The following is a 13,161-nucleotide window of genomic DNA, read 5'->3' as shown; positions in this document are numbered from 1 at the left end:
TATGGCCGTAGGGCAGGTCCTGTTTCCTTCCTGGCTGTTACCCAGGAGCTTCTCTCGGCTCCAGAAGGCTACCTGCATTCCTGGTCATATTGGCCCTGCCATCTTTAAACCAGCCACACAGCATGTTGAATCTTTCTCATGCCTTGAATTTCTCTGACTTCTCTTTCTGTCATATCTCCTCTGCTGATAGGCTGAGTAAATACTCTGCTCTTAAGGACTCATGTGGTTAGATTGGGCCCACTCTGATAATCCAGGATAATCTCTCTAGTTTTAACCTTAATTTCAACATCTGCAAAGTCCCTTTTGCCATGTAATGGAACACATTCACAGGTTTCAGGAATTAAGGCATGAGCGTCATCCTGCCCATCAAAATACAAAAAAGGAAAACATTTCATTAACACTTTTTATATTTCTCTTATAATATTTTAGATAGATCAGGTTAAATATTATTAAATATATTATTAAAATTAATCCTGTTTATTTTTACTTTTTGATGAATTATAGCATTTTTCAAAGTGCAAATGTGGCTTATACCTGTACCTTACATTACACTTCTATTGGCCAGCACTGATCTAGACCTAGAGAGAGGTTACATCCTTTTTACCATTCTCATAGTTTGGGACATCTGATCTGTGGACCCCCTTCTCTATAAGAAGTGCTTCCCTTACAATCAAGTAGGGCCTTATACTTTTAAGCCTCTTTCATACAAGTGATACTTAAATATAGTGATGGAGCACGGAGACGTGGGCTCATGGGCTCATTTCCATGTAAGGAAGACTTCCATTGAGGCCTATACCTGATAACCCTAAGGATGACTGAGTTTGCCCTATCTTTTTGTTTCTAGTGGTTGGCACACAGATGGGTCCTATTGATGAATATTTGCTAACCTAACTTAGTCTAGATGTCAGTGATTGACTGGTTAAAGGCAAAAACAAACAAAAAAAGATTTTGGAAAATAAGCTAGCTACCTCCAGTACACCCTAATAATGACAAACACTTCCATGCTGAAGTGAGAGGACAGCCTCCGTTTCAAACTAGAAGCTGAACAATATTTACCAGTTACACGTCTTTATGAGACAAGAGTGTGATGATACTTGGGGAAAATTTTTTACCAAATGAACACTCTAATTAACCAAATGTTCTCATTACTGTGCACTGTACTCGGCTTTGGTGAGTAAACCAAACGGATGAATCTGTGACTGTTTTCAAAACTGCATTTTAAAAAGATTTTTTGGATGTGCCACTCTTTGGATGTGTGTAAGGGTGTTTAGTTTTATTTGTTTAATTTAGCACAATACCAAAATGTTTCCACTAATGATGTTAGTCTTTGTTCACTCACCTTTGCACTTCACCTAGAAGGAGGCCAGGTCATCTGTGGGTGCAGAAGAACACACCACAAAAGGACATATATCCTGACCTCATCCTCTAAGCACAGGCAAAGCAGAAACCCTTTCCAGAGCTTTGCTTCAGTTTCTTGGTCTGTACCTAGTCTCAACCCCAGGTGTCATCTTGCACAAGCTGGGCGAAATCATCCTGACAATCTCCTAGTCCATCAGCTACAGACCTAAGATCCTCTAAGCAGTTAGGATTGCTGAGAAAGCTCAGGCCACTGAACGTTCCTCCATGGCCAGATAGAAAACCTAAAGCAAGATGGAATCAGGAGAAATTCGATTCCTCTCACTCTCATTGTCCTTCTCAGTAATCTTCCTGACCCAAAGGAAGAAAACTATACCAATAAAAAGATAATATAAATAAACATTTCAAAGTTTGCTAATGAAAAGGACTGAGAGATGGAGTGAGGCATTCTTCAAAATCTGTTGTCATGGCTTTGTGGACTTTATTGCTTATCAGCATTTTTCCCCTCAAGAAAAACAGAACAGCAACATTTGTTCAGAAAAAAGCAAATTGTATGTTTCTTCCTTTCTTATTACTTTTATTGTTTGATGTCTCTTTTAGACTATAATGTGGCATTGTGATTTTGAAATGGAAAAAAATAATCCCTCGTCTTTCAAACGTAAGAATGTGATTGTATGCTATTGTTGCCAACAATGAGCTAAAGAGGTTAATGGATCACATATCTGGCAAACAGCCATCTTTCCTCCAGCTCAATGTATTAAACAATATACATTTCATTGCTGCTGCTCAGCTTATGATTTTGTTCGAGTAGTTGGTAAATAAGTTTACTTCCATTTATCTCTTTCTAGAACTCAACAGCTTTGTCCTTCAGACTGTATCCTAAAATTTAAAAAGTGCCATTTGAAATCTGAGTCATGACCTTTGGATGTTATGGTAAGAGTGGGCCTGGAGAAGGGGGTGGGTGGGCTGTTAAATGAGAATTTAGAAATATTGTGTATTGCCAATTGCATCCGACCTTTCATTTTGGGGCTGCCTAAATTAACGTAGTGAAATTACCATAATAAAAAGGAATGAATACTGGAGAAAGCACCACAATTCTTTCTAGTGTTGTTTCCAGGGATCATTCTAACAGACCTCTAGTTAAATGGACCAATTCCCTCCACCGACCACAGGGTTGACTTAACTTTTGCATTCTAAGACTGTCATTTGAAAGCAGACAAGCAGTCATAGCAAATAGGCTGCAATCCCCCACCTAAAGGACTTTTCTGTGTACTGCATTTTACTGTGAAATTAGCAAAAGACCTAATACCTTGGCAGCAAAAAAAAAAAAAAAAAAAAAAAAAAGGTTTATTTTTAGGAAACTCTAAAGGAAAAAACTTTATTAATGAGAAAGATAACAGTTTTCACGGAATCTTTGGTTGGGTGGGGAGCAGATATAAAGGAGGGGACTAGTGTTGGGAGAGAAGCAACACATCAGTGAGATCAGGTGGGATCCTTTCAATCAGGTCAAAAGCACAGTAACTAACTAGCTCATAGACTCCCCTTGCCCACTGCTTTTGCTGGACATAGGAGGGACATTGACTGAATTGGGAAGGCGGGTTTGGGATTTGGAACTGGAAAACGCTGAACCCTGATCTCTGCTTCCCAGCTAGGCGGTGATCGCCCCCTGTGACTCTGGATGCACACAGCAGTCTGACAACCACCGCTGCCACCGCCCGACCCCTCACAGATTCCGCTCTCCAGCCTGGTAAACTGGAGCCACACACGACCTCCCTGGACACCTGTGTGTCCCCAGGCTCCAGGTCTAGGCCCCTCTCACCCCAAAGAGACCGATCTCAGAAACTCAGTGACTGAGTGCCTCTGACTTCTAGGTCCCCGGGTTCTGCCACTCTGGTCACTTCAGCAGGTTCTCCAAGCAAAGACCTCAGTCCGCCGGGGAGTCCTGCACGCCCACCCCACTCCCTACCTCGCAGCTGGCCCGCGGTTCTGGGTGGGACAAAGCAGGACCTCCGCCACTGGGTAAATCCTCTCCTTCCCTTTCTCAGCCTAAACCCCTGCCCACCTCCTGCATCAAGCTGCTCTGGTAGGTGTGCCCATCTCTCCGCTGAAGACACCTGCGCTTCTTTCCCCACCCTTCCCCGCCCTTTTCGCTGCGGTTTCTCCACTGCCTTTGGGAGCTGGGGAGCAGCAGCTGGAGAAGGAGCAGCGAGAGGAGGGAGAGAGCGAGGAGGAGTAGGGGCGGGGTGGGTGGGGAGAGAGCCCAGAGGGTGTGGACTGGCAGCCACTCTGCAGCTGGTCGCCGGGGACCGGGTCCCTCCCGCGCGCCCGAGTGATGGAGGGGAAGAGATTCGTTTAGACAGACACACGCTCACACAGCTGGGCACGTCTCTGGGAGGCAGCTGCCGGCTGGGGAGCGCCAGGGGCTGGGCGGTGGCCGTGACAGCGCCAGCCGCTGGAAGCTGGGAGCCTGCACAGCTTGGCACCGGTGGCTCCAAGACCCAAGAAGGGAAGAACCGAGCTACACTGACTGTTGCTCTTTGGGGCGGATCGGAAAGGAGCAGGCTTCCCAAGGAGCTGTCACAGAGGACGCCGGAGGCTCTGCCCTCAGCGCCCTGAGTCCGGGGTTGCGCTGGTGCCCGCGCGGTGCGAGGAGGATGCGCCCTTCCTCCCGCAGAGTGGCTGCGGGCCCCGGCAGTGCGCGGACTCGGGCTCCAGCGGCCGCCCGTACCGTGTCCGCGCCGCGGGAGCGCGCCCTGCCGCACCTGGCTCCAGTCTCCCCGGGAAGTGCAGGAAACGCTCCCTAAACTACACTACGCACTTCTCGCCCGCTTCCTCCTCCGGCAGTTCCCTACCCGGGACCTCGCAGCCGCAGCAGCCGTGCCTCCTGCGTGTCGGCCCGCCCGCCTTTTACTATCACGCGCGCACGCACAGCCCCGTTTGCTCGCTCGGCTTCACGCAGACTCTCTCCGCCGCGCCCAAACCTGGGCATCCGAAACTACCGGACCAACTGCCGCTGGGACTGCCGGAGCCGCCCAGTGGCCTGGTGCGACCCGCTGCGGGCCCCCGGGCTCTGGGCTCCCGCCTGTGCCTCTGCCGCCGCGGACGAGGGTGAGCAGGGCGCTCTGCCCGCCTAGCGTCGGGGAGGGGCTCGAGAACAGCGCTGAAACCTCTTAGATTTGGGGGGAAATGATCCGGGGAGAAATCCACCAGGGGTGACATCCACGCGATGCCAGCCAGATCACTTTTGTGAGGCGCAGTACTGCTGGGCACTGCCTGGGGAAGACTTTTGAGACATTCTCTGGGTCTCAGGGTTAAACTAGTGCGAGATGGAAAACTGCGGGTTGATTCCTTGGGTAAATTTAGAGTCTTCGGTGTCAGTCAGTCAGTCTGAGTCTCGCCCCTAAGTGGGGGCAGTGCTCTGGGCTATCTTTGAGGCAGAGAGGCAACATGCGTTTAACGCGCTTGGCAGAGTTTGGGGGCTCGCTGGGCCACTTCCCGGAGTGGCGGTGGGGCTGTCGTTTGCAGTGCGAGACGCCTTGGGGTGAAGCAGGGGCCTGCGAGGCCAGAGCAGAGGGCAGTCAGAGGGCCGGCAAAGGCTTAGTGAACTTGAACAAGGGGTGCGTTCTCCACCCCAGCCGCCCCCACCCCTTGCAGACCCAGTCCCGCCCCCTAGTAGCTCCAGTTCATTCAATCAGTCCCACCACACACACACACACACACACACACACACACACGAGTTGGATGCCATCGGGGGTGGTCATATTATTACTAAGAGGTGCAGGAGGTCACTTTGGCTACTGAATGCAGCTCTGAGACTCCAGCTTCTGGGACTTGGATGACAGCCTTGGTTTAGGGAAGCAAGAAAGGGGCGCCCAGCCTTCTGTGGCTTCCTCTACCTGGCGGTTCCAGGTGCGCAGCGCGCAAACCTCCGACGAACTCCAGTCACTTCACCTTGTTGGGCTCCGCTCTCTGACTTTTCCTCCTTGGAGTGCTTCAGGGCACCCACCCAAGGGAGCTGCTGTTCAGATCCCTGGTCTCCCCAGACCTGGCCCGGTAGGTGGGTCTCCCTCCCAATTTCCCGCCCTCCCTTCCTCCAATACCAGCTTCTTCAGGGAAAATATCGATCCCTTAAGGAGAGGTTTAATATTTGCAAAGTGCTTTATATCATATTACTTCGTGGACACATTTAATTGCACTGTAACTCTTCTCTGATTTATGAAAACTTAGTCTGATAAAATGCATGCACGGTCTGATTGGTGAGGGAATGAGAGTGGGTGGGAGACCTTTCTGTAAAGGTGCTCCTTTCTAAACTGATTTGCTAGAAGTGATATACAGCTGGTGCCTCTGAAAGATTTTGCTCAGCAGTTTTGACTATTGTGGGGCTTTAGACAAATGTTTTCATATTAAAATTCACTTCAAATATATTCACCCTCTCTTCCAAGAAAAAAAGTTGAAAAGAAGATAAAGTGTTTGCAAATTTGGATATCAAAACTATTTTTTAAATGTTTGTATTGGTATCAGTTATGTTGGATGTGGCAGATTTTAAGTGACCTTAGTGGTTTCTCCTAGAGAAACTCTTAGAAGGAGAAATGGAAACAATACTACCTACCTTCCCCCCTGTGTTTGTGTACAAAAGGTCCTTACTTAAAGTGACCAAATGAGCAGCAGGGTAGGCTTCTTCACTTTTGGAATGTGAAGTCAGTCACCAGTGAGTTGTTGGGGACGCACAAACATATTACATGAAACATAATGATGGGACGAAAACTTGCTTAAATTTAACTGCCTCCAGTGCAGAGAGTTTTAACAGGGAAGAAATGAAAACTGTTCTGGTCCCTTCCAAATTACTCTCCACCATTTTAAAATAACCTTTTCTAAATTAATAAAATATATAGGCACATCATTAATAATGTAAAATTGTACTCACATAGATGCCTAAAGCAGATTATCTGGCAAATTGTGGGGTTTCACAGAAGTACTAAGATCATGGTTTCTAGGTTAAGCCAGACCTCAAGCTTGGATTTTGATATTGGAAGTTGCTTCCTTTGACATCTTTGTGGGAAGATGCTGCTTACAGTGTGCTGATTATGCCCGCAACATTGTCCTTACCATTTCACAGGCATTCACAGATGTTTTTGAATGAATAACCTTCTTACTCACTGAATTTTCACTCATTCAAAAAGCATTTATTGAGTACATGAGCACACACGATATGCAAAGCTGTGCTGAGTGTTCTTTTAAACAAGAAAGGATCTTCGGAAGCAGCAGGATGCTCACTCCTACACTGTAAAAGGGACTGTGAAGCAGTGGCTTGCTTAGTGAAGCAGCATCTTGGCCCAAAGTAGGTGGCCAACAAAGCGTCCTTGATTCAAAAATCGTACAAGATGTTTACCAGCCAACTTTACTTTCCCCATGAATTCCACCATTGTTCTTAACCCACCGCGTCATTTAGATATGACTTAACTTCACAGAATTGACATTGACCTTAATCTTCTTGCTCGTGGTCTGAATACTTTGGAGAACTGTAACTATCTGTGCATTGCTCTAGCTTTCTGTCCATGATTTCTATGGAACAGTGCCAGATCTGCATATGCCAGTAGTATTCATTTATGAGTAAATGCAAATGTTCCTGTTGCATTTAAAAAAGCAAACTCACATTCATGGAACACAACAAATATTTTGCTCCTTTCTTTTCTCATCTCTTTACAACCTTGGAAACAGTAACGTCTCTTAACAATGCAATTATACTATGTAAATTAGCAAGTTAACAAAAATGGTTATTTAGGACTTTCTAGAAAAAGAGAAATGTCTTAGGGACATTTTAGTTCAGGAGAATTTTCTTTGACTCTTTTGACATGTTTGGCAGGATGGTCTTTTATTTTAGAGACTTTTATTCATGAATGAAATAACTCTCAGGGAAGCTTGCTATTAAGAGAGCTGGCAGAAGAGGGAATGCTTACTAAAAATGATACAGAAAACTCTGAGAATAAAGTGTGAGCATAAATAATAGTAGGTTTGTGCGATCAAAATTATGTGAATATTAACGTATTTTATTGGTCTTTATATGTATATGTTTTCAGATTTTTTTAAATACTTTTTTCAAATACTTTCATATTCTGAGGTTATTGCAGTTACATGAAGAATGACTGTTTGGTAATGGAATTATAGTTTGTTTTGCTGTAGGAAAAGGTAAAAGTTTGAAATGGGAATAAATCAAGTTAAGGGAATAATTATTCAAACCACAAATTTATTTTCATTTAAGTCCTGTCTTTTCTTTCCCAAGAGGAAGGGAGAACTCAAAACCAAAATAACTAGTTAAAATTTCATTATGACTTAAATTGTCACTATTTAGAAAAGTCTTTACATTTTAATTTTTGTGAATTTAATATAAATTTTTTATGTACTATAGTTTTTTTTGACCCATTCATTTACTAATGGGCACTTAGGCTGTAATATAAATTTTAAAAAACCAGCAAAAGTGTAACACTTTGTTCCTATAATCCTATTTAATTGTTGAAACATTTTGCTCACTCTAGAATCAGTGTTTGTTTCTGAGTCACAATGTTAAACTAACCTTTACAGCAGAAGTACAATTAAAGCAAAATATGCATAATTACATATAAAATCACTGATCTAAGTCAAAAACATTTCAGAGCAGCTAACACTTATCAAAAGTAGAAGCAAAAGATATCTGAAGATCCGCATAATATTTAGTCAGGATAAAAAAATCTCTAAATCTCATATGCAAATTCCATTATCATGTTTTACTTAATTAACATTTGGTAAAATAGATTAGTTTCCATCTTCTTGAAAATCTTTATGAAAGAAAGCCATGTCAGTACTAAGAAATAGTTGACTAGTTGGTTTGACTTTAAGCCACTTTACCTAGATTGTGCGTGGAAGGCAGGTCTTTTTATATGTATACATGTATGCTCATGCATATGGAAGATATATATTTATATAATATATATGTGTGTTTGTCTAGTAACTTTGAACAATAGGAAGAGAGTCCCCTTTGTAGCATATATGGTTTGCAAAGTCAGCATCATCTTGAAAATAGTACTTATAAATACTCAGCTAGTTTGTGATTTCACTCGCATGTGGGATATAAATCTGAAACTTGGACACAAACAGCGTGGTGGTTTCCAGAGGGAAGGGTGTAGGGTGGCGGGGGAGGTGGTGGCAGAAGAGGGTTTGACTATGGGTGGTGGACAACAGTGCAATATACAGATCTCGTACCGTAGAAGTGTGCATTTGAAGCCAATGTGAGCCTATTAATCAGTGTCATCCCAATAAATTTAATAAAAAAAGTTTTTAAAGAATTGAGACTAAACTTTTTTGAAGAACTTATTTAAGAAACACTTTTGATAACCTTTAGTGTGTGCCTGATGCTGTCTAAAGACTTACACTAATATTAACTCACTTAATTCTGATAGCCACCCTGCTTGACCCCATTTCACAGAGAGCAAATAAGTAGTTATTATTATCCCCATTTACACTAGGAAACTGAGGCTCAGGGAGCCTAAATCAGTGCCTCATGCTCCACAGCTAATAAATGACAGAACTGGCATGTGAGCCCAAGCAGTGTACTATGCTATGCCACTGATATTGAACAGATATATATATTTTTTTATTTTTAAATATTTTTAACATTTTAGTTATTTATTTTTAGAGAAGGGGGAAAAGAGGGAGAAAGAGGAGAGCAATGTACAGTAGCCTGTTAGGCACCCCCTACAGGGGACCTGGCCCACAACCCAGGAATGTGCCCTGGCTGGGAATTGAACCAGCAATTCTTTGGTTCGCAGGCTGGCACTCAATCCACTGACCCACATCAGCCAGAGTTTGAACAGACATATTTTAAACTTACTTAAATAAGGGTCCAAGTGTGGAGCAAGTTAAGTTGTAAATCAAATACCTTCCAGCAGCTGAGGTTTGTCACAGTTTTAAGTTAGAGTGAATTCTTAAGGAATTCATAAGGAAGGTACTTGTCATGAACTGCTGACATAACCTGAACTAAAGAGATACTAGGACAGTGCTATAACTTAATGTAGTTTCTAATGGACTCAATACTTTTCTTAGGTTCAGCTACTTTTAAATTAGGTAACTTTAAGTTTTATTTGAGTAGTTTTAATAGCTCAAAGGATCTGATACTGAATGTTTTATGCTTCCCATAATATCTTTATAATATGAACTTCTTGCACAGAGGTCAATGTTACATGTTACTCTGTGGTATGTGCCAAAGGAATCAGAGTTTTATGTAAAGGTGTAAAATGAGACTAATTCTTCTTTGACCTGTGTGGCATACTGTAGGCATCCAATTAATGTTTACAGCATGCACTGGAGGGAAGTATTCTAGAAGTTGCTAGTCTAGAAGTAAAGAAACTTTATACGTCTTTATAATTGTATAGTTTTAAGGTTATGATTTAATATTAAATAGAATTTTTCTTTTTTCATGAGGATCCTAGGACATTACTATCTATGAAACCCTGTGGAATAATAATCTTCATGAGTCTGAGGGACGGGAGATAGAAAGAGGAGGATGGTGCAAGGAGGGTGAAATAATAAACTGATTAAAATGTTCAAGTTTAGAAGTAAACAAAAGGAAAACTGCCTATAATTGTATGTTTTATTTTTAAATGGCACATAACATGTAATGAATATTAAAGAACAGAATCTTTGTACTGTTAGTGAGGTGGCACAACTGTGCTGTCATAAATATTAACAATCTACTATTTGAGTATAGTTTGGGGGACAATTTCAGAACATATTAGAATGTTACTGTAGTGCTCTTTGCCATAGCTAACTAACTCAAGTCACAAAACAAATCACAATAATTCTTTTTTAAAATCTACTTTTGGAGAGAGGGAATGGGGGAGAGGAAGAGAGAGATACATTCCCCAGAAACCCAGGCATGCACCCTGACTGGGAATTGAACCCATGACCTTACAGTGGTCCAGTCCACTGAGACACACCAGGGCACAATAATTCTTAATGTGCCTCAACATACATAAGATCTATCTATCTGTGAGAATTGGTTGTACTCCATTGTAAAGCATATATTCTGTGGATTCTGTTACTGTTAAGGGAAAGACATGAAGAGAAGAAATATCTGTTTCAGACTTAAGCTTGATGTAAGTGTTACTGGGTCTAAAGGCCAGTGTCAAGCATGGCAATTGAGCAGAGACATTTGAGACAGCTACTTCCCAATTTTTTGTTGCAGGGCCCGGTGGAGCATGTTCACACAATTCTTTGGAAGTTATATCCTCTTATACACATATAATTAATGGGGAAGAGCAAAAGTTTTACTAAATAGCATTGAAACATTTATATTTATCCTTATGTCTAACATGAATTGAAGCATTCTACATTAGGATATGTAGAAATTTTTTCTTTTTTATATGTTTATGCCATATAGAGTTCATGGTTTAAAGTATAAATCTATTTTCTAACTCTGGTCATTAAAACTCAACAGGGGGGACATATGGAGAGAGATGGAGGAAGAAAATAGGGCAAATATGGTGGCACATGAGGAGACAATGGGCCAGCAGATAGGCTGATAGCTAGTAGGAGTACTTGTTTTTGTTCCAGTATTTTTATTTCATATTTATTTTATTCCTCTGTTCCTAAAGTTTGGCTAGATGTGCAGTGATCACTTAATCCTGATAACTGACTCTTTAAAGTCAAGGATATTATTCCCATTGTCCTGAAAGCAATACCTGTCACATAATAAAATAATAAATATTTGCTATAATTATTCTTGCCTGATTTTTAGAGATGGAATTATTTTTTCTTAATTAGCTATTTATCTTCATCAGATATTTATTTTATTCTCATACCCTGTCCACTCTGAAATGTATGACTAGGTAGTTAATTGTTACCATAGCAGCATAAGTTTTAGAGTTTCTGTATTCCATAAATACTAGCATCCTTTTAATAAGGAATTCTCAACTCTGTACCTACCAACATAGGATCAAGATCTTGAGAATTTTATACAACATTACTTTTCTAATGTTACCTCTTCTCTAATACACTCTGTTCTTTTCTCTTCTGTATTGACAACATCATCTGTTCAGATACCCAAGAATATTGAGAAACCAAGGACAGTTATAAGGATCATAGTAGGAACACAAGTACTTTGGGATCATCTTGTGTTTCTCCTTCTCCTCCTCTAGTCTGTCACCAAGACATGAAAATCCTGTCTCCTTAACACCTACCATCCCACCAACCCCAATGCTATTGCTGTAGTTCAGGCTGTCCAAACTCAACTGGATCACACTAGCCTCCTTATTGGCTTCAGGTCTCCAATTTCTTCAACACTTCAGAAAATTTTTTCCAAATGCTAACCTAATCATGTAATTCCCCTGCTTAATAACCTGCAACATTCTTTGCCTTTAAGAAAAAGTTCAAACTAGCTCAGTCTTCAATGCCCTTACTGTTCCAATGACCCAGACTGGGACTCATCTCCTATCACTCCAACACAAAGTCCATGCAATTGGGTGATGCCAAGCAAGGAACAGAACGTTCTATTTCACACTTCCATGCCTTTGCATATGCTGGCTTCTCTGCCTACAGTGTTATCTGTTTGTCTAACTTCTTAACTTCCTCACCAGTTCTCTTTCTTTTCTTACCCTTCTCCTTTGCAGCCCACCCACCCTGACCTACACTACTATCAACATCTGCATTGCCTAGCATAGGATCTGGAATATATGAAGTGCTAAATACATTTTTATTGGAGAAATAAATAATCATCTTATTCTCCCTTCTGCCTTACCTTTTGCTGCCTTTCTCTTTCTCACTGACTTATTTATTTCAGTAAACATTTATTGAGCAACTACTGGGTATCAGGAAGTGTGTTGGGTGCAGAGGATATAAATGACTTTGCCCTTGCTCTGAAGAAACTTGCAAGCCCAAGAGCAAACCCACCTGGTAAAGCAACAGATAGTATTCAGTGTACTAGATGGTGCAGAAAAGATAGGGTGAGGACCCATCATGAGGGAGAAGATTTAGTTCTGCCAGAGATCAGGGAGAACTTGCTCCCAACTCTTCCCCATTTTCCCGCTTCTCCAGTTTTCTAAGTGTCAGTTAGTAAGTATCCATCTAGAAAGGCTATTAATTTTTAAGAATAGATTCAAATCTCCATTTCTCTAATCATAGTCTATAAAGAACTAGATAATTTTAATTTTTATTTTCTACCTGAAAGACTAAGAAAGCTTCAGAAAGTTCCATAAAAGTCCATGAGCTCATTTTGAGTCTTCTATTCAAAATTAAACATATCTAATAATCATATTGCTTTAGTTGATTTCTCCTCTAGGAAGCAAGAGACAGATTTAACCAGTTATGAATGATTGGTTTATATCACCCATAGTGATATAGAAATCTGCTTTATCTTTTAAGATTTGAAATAAGGATGAATATATACTCACCATTGCCACATAGGAAAACTCAATAACCTCCATAATAGCTAACAGCATGTGATAATCATGTTAAGAATCTTATGTAGTTCAAAAGAAATAGAAGTGGCCTGTTGAATAATATAGCTAATATCCAACATTTTTTGATGTGTTGCCATTGCCTGGTGAGTGACCATATACACAAAAAATAAGACATTACCTCCAAAAATAAAAAATATATTACCTTAAAGTACAACATATAAAATATAATACATTATTCCTAAAAACATTGACACATTTGATATAATATTTGAACTATATTTTAGTCAACTTCTTTTATTGTGGTATTATTTCTGAAATTTAAAAACAAACAAACAAACAAAGAGATACAAGAAGACAGCAGAGTAGGTGGAAGCTA

At 41.3% G+C, this 13,161-nt stretch overlaps 1 protein-coding gene across 5 annotated transcripts in view; it reads left to right on the top strand.

Moving 5' to 3' along the window:
* The first annotated feature begins 3,628 nt into the window (after positions 1–3,628).
* Positions 3,629–13,161, top strand: part of HS3ST5 (heparan sulfate-glucosamine 3-sulfotransferase 5) — a 257,392-nt gene continuing 247,859 nt past the window's right edge. For 3 of the 5 annotated variants that reach the window (XM_036024598.1, XM_028509961.2, XM_036024595.1), the window contains exon 1: positions 3,629–4,464. The gene's annotated coding sequence lies outside the window, so the exon portion shown is untranslated. Of the gene's footprint in view, positions 4,465–5,073; positions 5,410–13,161 lie in introns of those variants that run through there. The other 2 variants (XM_036024597.1, XM_036024596.1) reach the window with 1 other exon arrangement.

This window comes from Phyllostomus discolor, chromosome 4, assembly GCF_004126475.2.
Source record: "Phyllostomus discolor isolate MPI-MPIP mPhyDis1 chromosome 4, mPhyDis1.pri.v3, whole genome shotgun sequence".
Classification (NCBI taxonomy): domain Eukaryota; kingdom Metazoa; phylum Chordata; class Mammalia; order Chiroptera; family Phyllostomidae; genus Phyllostomus; species Phyllostomus discolor.
Note: the sequence above shows the minus strand (reverse complement) of the source record. Positions and strands in the feature narration are given on the sequence as shown.